Source organism: Leuresthes tenuis, unplaced genomic scaffold, assembly GCF_036924035.1.
Source record: "Leuresthes tenuis unplaced genomic scaffold, fLeuTen1.0.hap1 SCAF_12, whole genome shotgun sequence".
Lineage (NCBI taxonomy): Eukaryota > Metazoa > Chordata > Actinopteri > Atheriniformes > Atherinopsidae > Leuresthes > Leuresthes tenuis.
In genome coordinates, this window is record NW_027325366.1 from 6559841 (window position 1) to 6574302 (window position 14462).

The window sequence follows — 14462 nt, forward strand, 5'->3', positions numbered from 1 at the left end:
TAGCCTCCAGCAGACCTTTAAGCTGTTTGTCTTGCAATTGATATTATTCTGTACAGCCACAGAGGCATCCCATGTTAAAGTATCTAAACAACAATAGGTTACCATGCACTTTCATCTTTTTCTATTCTTTCTGGATATAACCTTAATTCTGGGTTTCTGCATCCCATCCCAGGGTTATGTAAGGATGGCCTAAGCGCCTTGTCCTCCCAGACTGACGTGCAACAACATTGTGTTAACACACACCTGAATGCTTCAGACCAGCAACTGCCAAAAGTTCCGCTTCTATAGAGGTGCTCACACTTGATGATAATAAGGTAAACAAATTAATCTGACCAACAGCACCTGACTGCTACTCTTAATGATAGGGAAGCAGTGAGGATCAACTCAGTTTTTTAGCCAGTGCTCCTGCAGAAGACTTAGTTTTTCTTGAATAGTGACGTGTGTTGTTGTTTATCTGAGGTTTGTTTTTACCTCATTTTGAAACCTTACAAGGATCAAATTAGCTTTTTTCCACTTTGTCTTGATACTTGAAACCTTAGAATATGGTTCACTTTCTTTTTTACATGACTGTATGTTTCCTTTTTTTAAATTTTTTTTTATTAATCAATGCACAGAAGGGAGATCTGCAGAGGCTGGATGTCAATAGTGCGTCACGAGGGCACGCATGTCAAGCAAATTGATTTAGGCAATATGAAAATGAATATGATACACTATATTGCCAAAAGTATTCACTCACCCATCCAAATAATTAAATTCAGGTATTCCAATCACTTCCATGGCCACAGGTGTATAAATGCAAGCACCTCGGCATGCAGACTGCTTCTACAAACATTTGTGAAAGAGTGGTTCGCTCTCAGGAGCTCAGTGAATTCCAGCATGGTTCCGTGATAGGATGCCACCTGTGCAACTAGTCCAGGGTCAGTGGATGTTGAGGCACATGATGAGCAGAGGTCGCCAGCTTTCTGCAGAGTCAATCGCTACAAACCTCCAAACTTCATGTGGCCTTCAGATTAGCTCAAGAACAGTGCGTAGAGATTCAGTGAAAAGCAAAATATTGGATGCAGTGGTGTAAAGCACGCTGTCACCGGACTCTAGAGCAGTGGCGACGTGTTCTCTGGAGTGACGAATCACGCTTCTCCATCTGACAATCTGATGGACGAGTCTGGGTTCGGCGGTTGCCAGGAGAACGGTATTTATCTGACTGCATTGTGCGAAGTGTAAAGTTTGGTGGAGGGGGGATTATGGTGTGGGGTTGTTTTTCAGGAGCTGGGCTTGGCCCCTTAGTTCCAGTGAAAGTAACTCTAAATGCTTCAACATACTAAGAGATTTTGGACAATTTCATGCTCCCAGCTTTGGAGTTTGGAGATGATCCCTTCCTGTTCCAACATGACCAGTACACTAAGCACGGTCCATAAAGACATGGAAGAGCAAGTTTGGTGTGGAAGAACTTGACTGGCCTGCACAGAGTCCTGACCTCAACCCGATAGAACAACTTTGGGATGAATTAGGGGGTTGACTGTGAGCCAGGCCTTCTGACCAACATCAGTGTCTGACCTCACAAATGCATTTCTGGAAGAATGGTCAAAAATTCCCATAAACACACTCCTAAACGTTGTGGAAAGCTTGTCCAGAAGAGTTAAAGCTGTTAAAGCTGCAAAGAGTGTGCCGACGTCATAATGGGATGTCACTTAAGTCCATATGCATGTAAAGGCAGATAAGCGAATACTTTTGGCAATATAGTGTATAAATGCTTGCTACATTTTCTCATGCTTGTTTTCCTACATACATATATAGTCCAAGCATAATAATGTGTAGGCTGTAAACACAAAGAAATTATTACAGAGGTAAAATCAAACTTGAAGTTGAGTAGTAACTCTCTGTGAGTGACCCCTTCTGCAATACACTGCCCTCTTATTCGTGGTTACATCATAATATGTTAACCCAAAAAAGTAGCTTTGCCCTGGATAGTAGGACAGAACTCACAACGGGGGGTGGTGTGGATAATTTCTCCTCCAGACTCGTAATGAAATGTTGCATAAGTGTTCTATTCACCCCAGCACAAGAAGGTAGGTTCAGCTCATTATTGCTGTATATGATGGGCGAATCATGTACAGCACAGGGTAAAGAATAAGCCATCGCAAATGACTGTAATATAAAAAGAAACCTATTAATGTAGCTTTGCAGGCAGCAGTTTTTTTTGGAGGGATCTATGATTTAACATATGTATGAATATACTGAGGTACCAAACGTCACATTTCTCTTACCTATAAACTGCAGCCTCAGACAAAAAGCTCAACAAGCATGACATAGACTGGCATTAATACCTTTGATTTGACTTAGCATAGTTGTGTTTGGACACAAAGTTAGTAAGAGAGTTTTTGTTGTCTCTTTTGTGTTTTTACCTCGTTGGTCAGGAGTTGAGTGTCCAAGGGCCTATTCTCTGGGATTTCTAAACCACAGCACTGTGCAATGCATCGGACAACTGAGTGTTAAGCCCTCTCCCTGTCCACCGTAGCAATTTCAGAAACAGAAATGTTTTTAAATGCTTAATGTTACATGTTTTTCTGTGCTTGACAACTTACTGTATCTGTCTTCGTGGTGATTGTTACTCAGTTGATCAGGAAAGTTGAAATAAACACGTAGTTATTTGCAACAGGCACTCTTGTTACGCGGTAGAGACTTGCTTTTAATTTTGTGATTGTATCTTAGGGAATGTTCTTTTTTTATATGATTGTTCTCTGTCTGTGCAGTTTCAACCTGTCATATAACAATGTTTGTGCTGGCCACTGTGTATACAACTTTCTGAAGGAATGCACATGCCGTCTGTGTTGCTACTTTGGAATTTGTGTCTTTGGTAAAATCCTGTTGAATTATACTTGTGACTGGTTAGCTTGTTCTCCAGAGGGATTTGTCCATGAGCTGTGTATTTCTGTGATGGAAATGAAAGGGCTCCAATAACTTTGTTTGGGATAGTATTATCAGTTTTATATGTTTTAGTAATTACTGTGCACTCGTTTTGTTTAAAAATAATGATGGATACTTTACCAGCATTTTAAAAATAAAAAATCTTGCTGATCCCAGTTCATTGGTCAATTCAGTTACTCTATTTTAACCTGACATTCGGTTACATTCTCCCAAATGTAGATGTACAGAGCTGCTTGAAGTTTTTTTGAATTCTCTGTAAGTCATTGTATGTCTTTTTCATCTTTAAAAGAGACAAAGAGAAACCCAGTTTAACAAAGGAGAAAATGTCCTTGACTGGCAAAGTTGACCTTTGGGATTTGTGGCTTTAGTGTTTTCAGTCACTGAGATTTCACTTGGGAGAAAGAGGCTATCAAGAGGGAATTAACCATATTAAATTCTCAGAATCATGACACAAACAAAAAAGATTTCTAAGGACCTCGAAAAATTGGTAATTCTTGTCAGGATGGAAAGGGTTGCAAAACCACCTGTAAAGAGTTTTGACTCCACTAGTCTAGAGTCAAAAGGATGTATGAAAGACCATAGTTACCCTCCTCAGGAAGAGTGAACTAAGAAAGATCATTTCAAGATCAAGGCACTGAGAATCCCTACGAAAGGACTCTCTAACATTGGCTAATGTTAATGTTTATGAGTCTACTGTCAGGGTAGCAGTAAATAACCATCTCTATGGGGGCTACAAAGTGAAGGCCACTGCTAATCAAAAAGAATGTTGCTGCCCATCTTCAGTTTGCTAAACAAGTGGACAGGCCAGAGGGCTATTTAAATACAATTTTGTGAATAGATGAGACCAAAATACAATTTTTCAGTTTAAAAAGTCAAGTTTGAGAAAGGAAGAAACTTCAAATTTCAGTCCAAGAACATAGTCCTCATTTAGCAGCGTTATGTGCACAGCTGGGTCAAGTTCCAGTTAGAGTTTGAACTGGCTGTTTGTGCCAGTATACATTCACAGGTGCAGACTATGCAACATGGACGTTTCTTCGTATTGTGTTGTGTTTGCATGTTACCCAAGCAATCAGTAAAATGGCAACCATCACTGTGATGGCTGAGTTGTAAAATCAATTCATTGGATTTTGACCCCTTTTCTTTCTTTTGGAGGAGTTTCACAACTTCTGAAACAAAATACTTGAGAAAGATGTTTGTTGTGGGGTTGAAACAGTCATGAGTTATATTTCCTTTCTGGCGTGTATAAGGGGAATACTTTATAGGATGCCATTAGATTTGGACATATGAACACACAACCTCTATGAACATTTCAGTTGGAGTACTTTTGTCTTGAATAGAGCATGATACTCATTTTCTGCAAAGTGGGGCTAGTTCATTGAGTTTCTACACTTCTCAGTTGGATGCAATACTTTCTTGTCATATCCGGTTTTAAACAAGCGACATGATAATTGCCAAATAACTGAACTTCAAGCGTATTTCTTATTTGCGTTTCACTATCTTGCTCAAGGACATGTCTACAAATGGAGGGTCTGGTTGATGACCATTCATTTACCTGAACTAATTCCTCTGCAAATTTGTTTACAGTTTATCAAACAGTGATTGAACAAGGAGATAATACATTCAAAAGTGTCAGACATGTCTTCAGGGTCCATTCAATGAACAGCAGATCCTGCAGGGTTAAGTGACAACAATGGTTGGAAAACACAAAGGGACAGTTTAATCACTGTGGCCAATTGCAAAGAGACTAGTGAATGTGGTGAAATACATTTTCTCCATTATATTATAAGATTGTTTTTTTTTGTTAGATAACCAATATTAAAAAGCAAGATTATATTGGAACAGAATAAGTCTGAAATGCTTTAAGCAAGCTCAAATTTAAAGACAGTCTGAATGGGTTGATTTTTATTCTACATTTATGATAAAATAGGTTTCTGACAAAAGATATGTGGATGAAATATTGCTGTGTCAACACATGCTTGAGCTTATTTTGTTTTTACAAAAAGATGAACATGTGCAGAGTGCTGTACAGGAGGGATTTGATCCCCAGGTCCTGGAAAATGTGCTGCTCAAGGACTGACCAACTCACCTGGACTCTGGCACTGTGGAGGCGGCAGCCTTTCTGGTCGCTCTGCAGTGTTGTTTCTTACTACTTTACTGTTTTCCTACTTCTTCCATGCAGGATTTTTTAAATGTACCCCATTGATACCTTTCAAAGAACTTTAAAGAACAAACGGGGGCCAGCTCTTGTTTTTTCAAGAGAGGAGCTGCTGGCTTTCAGGACAAACGCACACGGAATAAGACACAGCATAGTTGAGGAGGAGATGTCAATGTTACCGGATGCTAACATGGATTTGCAGGGATTCACGGCAGTGAGAGTCAACAGGGACACAAAGACAAAAGCAAAGGTGGGGGAGTCATCATTTATATCCACAACAGTTGGTGTAATCCCAGAGTTTACTGGCCTCCCCCCACTGGGCAAGTCCAACCACAACCTGGTTTACATACAGCCCCAGATTAACCCCCTGGTCCAAAGGCAGTCTGTCGCCCCACGCTCCATCAGGAGATTGATTCCTGAAGCAGATGAGGTTCTGAGAAGCGACTACGACACCATGGACTGGGATGTGCTGCTGGGTCCATATGGTGGGGACATAGAGGGGCTAACTCACTGTCTAACGGACTATCTCAATTTCTGTGTAGATGTGGTTGCTCCTGCTAAGACTGCATGGTGCTGTCCTAATAATATACCATGGGTAACGCAGGAAGTCAAGGCTGTCCTCAACAGGAAGAAGGTGGCCTTCAGTACCAAAGACAAGAAGGAGATGAAATCAGCACAGCGGGAGGTAAAACGTTGCCTGAGGGAGGCAAAGAACTCCTACAGGAGGAAGATGGAGCAGAAGCTGAACGAAAACAACATGAGTGAGGTCTGGGATAGTGTGAGAACCATCACAGGCCACAACACAAAGACCAGCACAGAAATGGGGGACTTTGAGGAAGCAAACAGACTGAACCAGTTCTTCAACCGGTTCAACTACTCCACAAACGCAACCACCCACATTGCAGCCCTCTCTCTTCCTTCCCTTAGTGCAACCCCACTCCAAACAGCACAGCAAAAGAAGAACCGGCCCACTGAGCTGAACGACTTCTGACTGGTGACACTCACATCACACATTATGAAGACTCTGGAGCGGCTCTTCCTCAGCCTCATCAGGCCTCAGGTACAACATGCTCAGGACACCTTACAGTTTGCTTATCGGGCAGAGGTCAGTGTAGAGGATGCCATCATCTACCTCCTACGCCGAGCTCACCTACATCTGAACAAGGGAAGTGGCACTGTCAGGATCCTCTTCTTGGATTTTTCAAGAGCCATTGACACCATCCAGCTCTTTGCACTTTGACAAACTCACCAAAATGCAAGTTGACCCCTGCCTGGTTGCTTGGATTTCCAGCTACCTCACCAATAGACTACAGTGTGTCAGGCTGAAGGATATCACGTCTGACACTGTGTTCAACAGCATAGGAGCCCAGCAAGGGACTGTGCTGTCCCTTGTCCCTGCTCACACTTCTGCTACAACTCTGAATTATGTGACATCCAGAAGTTTGCATATGACAGCCATCATGGGGTGTAACAGGGAAGACCAAGAGGAGGAGTACAGGAGCCTGATAAGGAACTTTGTTGTCTGGTGCCAAATGAACAACCTGCAGCTCAACACTTCAAAGACCAAGGAACTGGTTATTGACTTGGTGAGAGCCAAAACAGATCCTAGACCAGTTGCCTTGATTGAGGGAAAGGATGTGGCGGTCATGGAGTTCTACAAATACCTCTGGTTGTGGCTGGACAACAAGCTGGAATGGACAAGCAGCACAAGATGGCTATATAAGTAGGCCCATAGCAGACTGTATTTCCTGAGGAAGTTGCGATCCTTTAACATCTGCAGTAAGCTCCTGTGGATGTTTTACCAGTCTGTGGTCACCAGCTTCCTCTCCTACGCTGTGGTGGCAGTATATCTATGGCAGACCTATCCAGACTAGAAAATAAGGAGGAGCAGTCAGTTAGAAGTCTGACCAACTGGAAAATTTGTGAAATAAGACAATTCATGCAATAAGAACATGACGTGCAATACCGTACAATATCTTATTGCGTGCAATAACAGCAACTCTTTTCGATTGTTCAAAATGCCATGTATACTGTTACATCGCGAATACTACAGCAATAGCATCATAATGTATATTTACCGTTCGCTTCTACTGTCTCTTTTATACAGTGTTTTTATAGTATTTTTTACGGTGCTGCGCAGCTGCTGGAGCTTTAATTTCCCAGAGGGAAGTATATATAGATATATATAATGGGACTGATGTACCGGAACCAACCTGCAATAGTGGGCCAACCGGACAGGTAAAAAGGACCAAGTGATATGAGAATATTAGAGAAACTTATTTACTATCGCAGGCTAGTTGAAAACCCTCTTAGCTCTAACATCATAAATGTCTGTGTATGTTTTAACACTTTAGAATATAGATTGATTCAATGTTAATGTGGTCATAAAAAAAATCTTCTCATTTTGGGGCATCAACCCTAAGTTGGATAATCATACACATAATGCACTTATAGAAAGATTTTACTGTCATCAGTTTGTCATTTTGCACATTCACATTCAGAATACAGATTTGTCAGTATCGGTGTTGCCAGGTGGGAAATGTAGTATTATCGTACCAGAGACATAAAATTATCGTATTTTGAGGGAAATTATCGTACACCCGTACATAACCAAAATAACAAGTCTATTTATGCGCTATAGTCACTCTAGTGTTGAATAGCGTCTAACAGGCACTCACGGCTTTGCATCAGTAACTTCACAGTTGCGTTAGGCTAAATGTCCCTAGTAAACAATGACGAGTGGGAACTAATGAGCCAAATCATGAAGCCTGGAGGCCACCTACTGTTAGGAACTTCTGAGACAAACGCATGCACGTCACTGTAGCTCAAATAGAAAATCACGATTGGCTTGAAACTTGTCACAAGGAAATGGAAATGCCTTCAGGGTTCACAAAAAAATCCGACAGACAGTTGCGACAGGCTGATTCCAACCGATTCCAACCACACATTCACAGAATGGTCAAATTATCATATATTTGGCCTTTTTTGGGATTATTGATCGTACATCGTACACAGGGCAAAATTATCGTACAAATATGATAATTATCTACACCTGGCAACACTGGTTAGTATAGCTCAGATCAGACCTTGTTATGGTTTATGTACAATCTGTCAAATTATATTAATCACTAATCTATTTCTGAATTTTACTTCTTCATTTTGTCACGTTTTATGTTTTGATTATTCTTGTTTTCAGGTTTATGTTTATGCATTTGGCAGACGCGTTTATCCAAAGCGACTTACAGGTAGCCAGATAGGGTAAGAGGGTCTTGCCTAAGGACCCTTACTGGAGGTAGTACCTTTCATGCAGGGGATTTGAACCGACGTCTCCTATGTTATCATCATGTTTTTTCCCCCTTTCACTTAGTTTCACTCTAGTCACCTGTTTTCTGTTCCACAGCTGCACCTCATCAAGAATCACCTCTCCACAGTATATAGTTTCCAGGTTTCCCTCACTCATCGCGAATTCCTCACTTACCCTTCATGCTAAAGTCATATCTTGTCAAGTAAGGTTTTTGCCACCACAGTCATAGTATTTTAGTATTTTTGATAACCGGCTCAGCCGCGCCTTTTGTTCTTGTTCCACGTTTTTGTAAATAAGTCTTGTTACCTGGTGAAGTCTGTGTCACAAGTGTGATCCCCTATTTGTTTTATATTTTCAGTTATGTGCTATGTTGGATTTGGTTTAAGTTGCATGTTTTTTTTATATTTTGTGTTTTGGATTTTTTTTGTTACAATTGTTTATTATGATTTCAGTTATTGCATGTATTATGTTTTTTTTACGATAACAAGTAATAGTGGATACACCTGTTGGCTGACCGCGGCGCCAACCAATCAGGTGTTGGAACTGGCGCTAGATTGGCTTTTAAGGAGGCCAGGTAGCCGGAAGTATATGAAGGAGAAGGAAAAGACAGAGACAAGAAATGGAAGGAGCATGTGGTCGATGCAGAGAAGCGAGAGGCGGCGGCGGCAGGAGGGACTTGAGGGCTGGCCAGAGACGCCGGAACAGTGCATTTGAAGCTGTTGGGACGCAGTGGCAGAAGCTGTGAGTCCCTGATGTACAATGCACTGTTAGCTGTAGGGTCAGACCCACTCCGGAGGAGAGCGAGTGACCCTCCTGTCCGCATATTTGTCTGCCGGCCATGTTCTTTGTCTTTTAGGTCTGCGTACGTTGCTGGGACCACTGGGGAGCACTGGAGGCCGGGTGAGCTGAACACCCAGGGAACGATGTAGAGGACGGCTCGCAGGATTAGCTGGCATGGCGCAGGACGTGGTACGGACAAAGCCTAGGAAATGGTTGTGGGCACACGACCTGTTTTTTTTGTTGTTTTTTTTTTGTAGCAAATGTATTTTAAATTGTGCATCTAAGTTGTGGCTCATCAGTACTGCTCACCATCGTAGTTACAAGGAAAGAACTCCAATCGGTGGAGACGGGTGGTTTACAAGCTGTCGGTGGATTATTGCGAGGGAACGACACCCCCCTCCTCCCCGTTACATCTGCATCTGGGTCCTCCCTTCCTGCACCATCGTTATTGACTGAAGGAATTCGCCAGAATGGACCCAGCAGTCTTCGATGCTCTCCAGAGCCGACTTTCGGCCTTGTACAACGGCTTGGCCGAGGGAGCCGACATGTTTGACCAGTGAAAATCGTCTGGAGATGTCCTGGGAGTGTTCCAGTGGGGGCTGGTTCCAGGGACCCCCGCAATCCAGGAAGTCTGGGGAATAGTGAGACAAGTCCACTACGAGTCTATGGTGGACATTTTTGGCAAAGACTCGGACGTGGTATCGGCCGCGCTCCACCAGAGTCTCACCTCTCCTTTTGCCTCCCCAGAGTCTTCTCCTGTGTTGCCGTCCCCACAGCCCGCCGATATGCACCAGCCCGCTGACCCCAAGCTTGTTCCAGCCGTGACCCAGACAGCTCCGGCCATGACCCAGACTGTTCCAGCCACGACCCACGTGTTTGTGACGTTTTATGTTTTGATTATTCTTGTTTTCAGATTCTTTATGTTTTCAGGTTCTAGTCATGTTATTTCCCCTGTCACTTAGTTTCACTCTAGTCACCTGTTTTCTGTTCCACAGCTGCACCTCATCACGAATCGCCTCCCCACAGTATATAGTTTCCAGGTTTCCCTCACTCATCACAAATTCCTCACTTACCCTTCATGCCTTAGTCACGTCTTGTCAAGTAAGGTTTTTGCCACCACAGTCATAGTCTTGTTACTCATACTCTTGTTTTCTCATAGCCTCGTTTTGTCTTGTTATTTCCTGCCACGTTTAGTATTTTTGATAACCGGCTCATCCGCGCCTTTGGTTCTTGTTCCACGTTTTTAATAAATCTTGTTACCTGGTGAAGTCTGCATCTGGGTCCTCCCTTCCTGCACCATCGTTAGACACATTTCTGTCTCTGTCATTTCACATTTGGACCCTGTCCATACTAACAGATATTTTGCAAGAAACTTTTTCTTTGTCAAGTTTCAATATGGTCTGGATTTCTTAGCAAGACAACTTCTAATTAACATTACATGAATTTGACAAACTCGAATTTCAGTTGAATTGATTTTGTTGGATTATGATTGGATTACAATTACTGGATTATAATTGGCTTGAATTGGGCTGTATTTTTTTAAGTGCTTTGAGATTACATTTGTTGTGATTTGGCACTATATAATCAGAACTAAAAAACTAAACACAATTCATATGACTCGCCACAGAAGTATGGTGTGTTTGAAAGGTCATATTTGTTAATTTCAGTTGTGCCCCAGAAACTTTTTTTTTAGTGTTTGTAAAAATTCAAACTCAGACAGTTCGTGCTCACGTCAATCAGTTGAAGACCCAGGTGCACCACGAGCTGTGGTGGACGAGCAAGCTTAATAGTGAATGAGAGAGAGAGCGAGAGGAATGATTCTGACCAGAAAGGAGTGAATCTGAGCAACAAAAGCTTAACATTTGATGGTTTTGAAGGTTTTTTTTTTTCTACCCACAACCTGTAGAAATCAATCCATCCATTTTCTATCCCAGCTCGTATTGAACGAGTGGCAGAGTATACCCTAGATGGGTCGCTAGTCCATCACAGGGCTACACAGAAACAAACTAGACAAATAACCATGCCCACTCATACTCATAACCCGTAGAAATATGAAGCATCAATACATTTTGTATTACTGCAGATCAAAGACACTTCCTTGATTGACTGCTTTGTACAGCACAGTAGAGTGTCAGGCCAAATCTACCCTGCACCTTGCTTTATCTCTATGAAGTGTTTAAATTCTAAATCTATTGCTCAAAATGTGTGTGTGATGTCTTCAGTTTTCCTGTTGATTATTATGCCTATCATGCCTATTATGTGGCTTCCATGAGGTGCATATTGATTTGTTATCATCTGGTGACTGGAATGTGACCCATTCCATTGCCTCCCGATGTTTGTTCATTCTCGCTGTTTGCCCTTTGGGCCATCTGTCCATGAAAATATCATTACAATTGAATTCAGTCCATGACCCTGTTGTGAAAATATTCACATTTTTGTTGTCCAAAATGGTAAAATGATTATACAATTCATATTTTAGTCCATCCCAATTTATTCACATCTGAGCAGCAAGAACTGTTCAGAGTTGTTAAAAATCGTTTTCATGCAGCTGGGTTTTATTGCATACTTTATATTACACCTTAAAGATGCAAACTAAAAGCCACATGTCCTTAAATTTGCAAATGAAAAGTTTGGTTTTCAAAAAATAGAGACATAGGTGGAAAAAAGTCCCAGAGAAGGTTATTAAAAAAATTCCAACACGAATCCAAGATATACCGTACCTCAAAGACAAAGCCCAAAATAGTTCAGATGTCTCAATAACTCTGGTTTAAGGAGGGTAGTCTACAAATGTGAAGTTAATGTTACATTGAATTTTGATTAATTTTGCTTCTTTATGAGTCATATTCCCTTTACCACAGAATTTTACCATGGCATAAATCTAAACTACACTACATGCATAATAGAAAATTTGTCAATTTATGTGCTTCTGCATCTAGGAAGGAGGGAAAATCTGTAAATGTCTCCCAATCCAAATGCATCTCTAAAATCTCTTTATCCAAAATCCTTTGGAGTCTCCTTTTGTTGACTAAAATTCTCCCTGAAGCTGTAGAGAACCCTCCCACCTGTCCACTTCTCATTTAAAAAACAAACCTCCAAGTTATATAACACATTGCATATTCAATTGATTGTAATCTCATCATGGGTGTGTTGCAGATCTGTTCTTCGTCACTGTCACACAAGGCATTAAGATAGCCCCTCGTGGTTGATTTACCCTTTCGTATATTGTACCTGGACCTAAATTTAACTGTCGTGGTTTGAAAGTCAATATTGAGTTGTTAATCCTTGCGTTTAATGGTCTTTTAATGGTCTTTTTTAGTGACAGAGCAATTGAAACATTGAGTATAATATCTAGCACGTCAGCCAGTAAGAGATTCAGTGAAAATGTAGTACTTTTGCTTCTTATAATCTGTTCTGTAATCAATTATGTTTTTACTTGATATGACAACCATTTATTGTAGGACTAATTCGTGTTCAGGAAAAAAGAATACCTGTGGGTTTTGTAGGGGCCAAATTTTAGTCAGAACTTTTTACTTTTTAACAGAAATCCCTCTGCTGTAGTTGGATGAAAGAGCATTTTACAGGGTTTTTGGGGGCAGTTTTACACTTGCTGGTAAAACACCAATATATCCTCCCACTCAGCGCTGTTTACTACAGGTAAGACAGTCGTACTTCACACATCACCACCTAAAAAAAAAGAATATAACCTTAAAATAATTTAATAGCTGTAGGGACTTAATGCTGTAAAGTCAAACTGGACTTACCTAATTACTTACCTGAATTGGACCTGTATTAATTAGACAGTTGATGAAGAGTCAGACTTCGGTTTTCTTTTCTTTTCTTTCTTAGTCATAATCACAATAATTACTAAATATGCAGGATACATATAGTTCTGGCTGCTGTCTGAAAACAAGGTCATTCACAGCATTAACATGAAAGGCAACAAAACTAAAAGTTGAGCCAAAAAAATTTCAGATGCTCTGCAGACAGCAAAACCGGCACAAACAAGATCAATTGACTTAGTGTACTTGTATGCAACTTAGTCCACTCTGGCCTTTGATGACAATGCCCTTCATAGTTTATAACAATTTGTGCTGAATCTTTTTTAGTTTTCCCTGACCCCATATACACTTCACTAATCAAAAACTCTTGAGCATCATAGATTTGGACAATTTGGCCTGTTTGGAGGGCGTGGGCAGCAGGTGGCAGAGAGCCTGCCAAGTAATGTCACAGTTTGATTCCCTAAAATTGTGAATGTGTCCAGCCACATCAACACGTCCTTGAACATGGCAACAACCAGCCACATGTCAAAATCTGTCTAATGTCATGGATGTTGGTGTGCTTAATGGTTTCAGACATCTTTGCTACATCCACTCCATTCATCTATGCTTAAAAAAAATGATGGAAGCTTGTAAATTTGAAAAAGGACCAAGGGCAGCTTGATAATCTAAGACACACTTGTCATTCTAAAAGCTTTACATGTGCAGACTCTTTATTTGTACAGCTTCAAAGTAGTAATGGCAGTTTTGTTTTCCTCTTCCCACATCCTATAACAGCTGTATTATCTGTAATAACCTTGTATTCTTAGACAATCATGAAGCACTGGTTAGTTTTGAACTCAAAGTATTATCTTTCTGAGCCACACCTTTAAGCAGGTTGTTCTAAAGGGGGGCCTGATCGGGGTGTCTCTGCATTGTTTTCATTAATCTCACTTTGATGAGAAAGGACTTTGCTTTCCCACAAGATCAAGAGCACTTCATCATAATGCTTTCTTTGACAACTATAATCACCATCTCCTCTCCACAGGTGCTGATAGGAGAGAGAGCTCAATTAGCCCCCTGCTATATTTCAGCAGCATCTGCTGACCTAGTGGCCATTTGTGCTTTTGGTTTCAGCTCAGGTGGTCATTGTCACTCCGCATATTTTACTCCTCTGTGGGGGTTGTTTTTGGTAAACTGTGCCCCAAAACCTTTTTTTATGAACAAATTCAACCAGCTTCATGAGGGTTGTAATTCCTATTTGTGATAAGCAACAAGCTTGGAGTAGTCTACAAATACAAATATAAATATATATATATTTTTTTATTTATTTATGTATTATTATTTTTTTTTATTACAAACATACAAATATATATATAAAATCAATATTCTTCATAAAACTGAAAAATATATATATATGTGTGTGTGTGTGTTTTCAGTTTTATGAAAAGTATTAAATTGCATATGCAGACTCCTTGGGCATGCCCCAGGAATCAGGCGCGAAAATTGCCCAAAGAGCAAGTTATTGTCTCAAAAGCCGAAG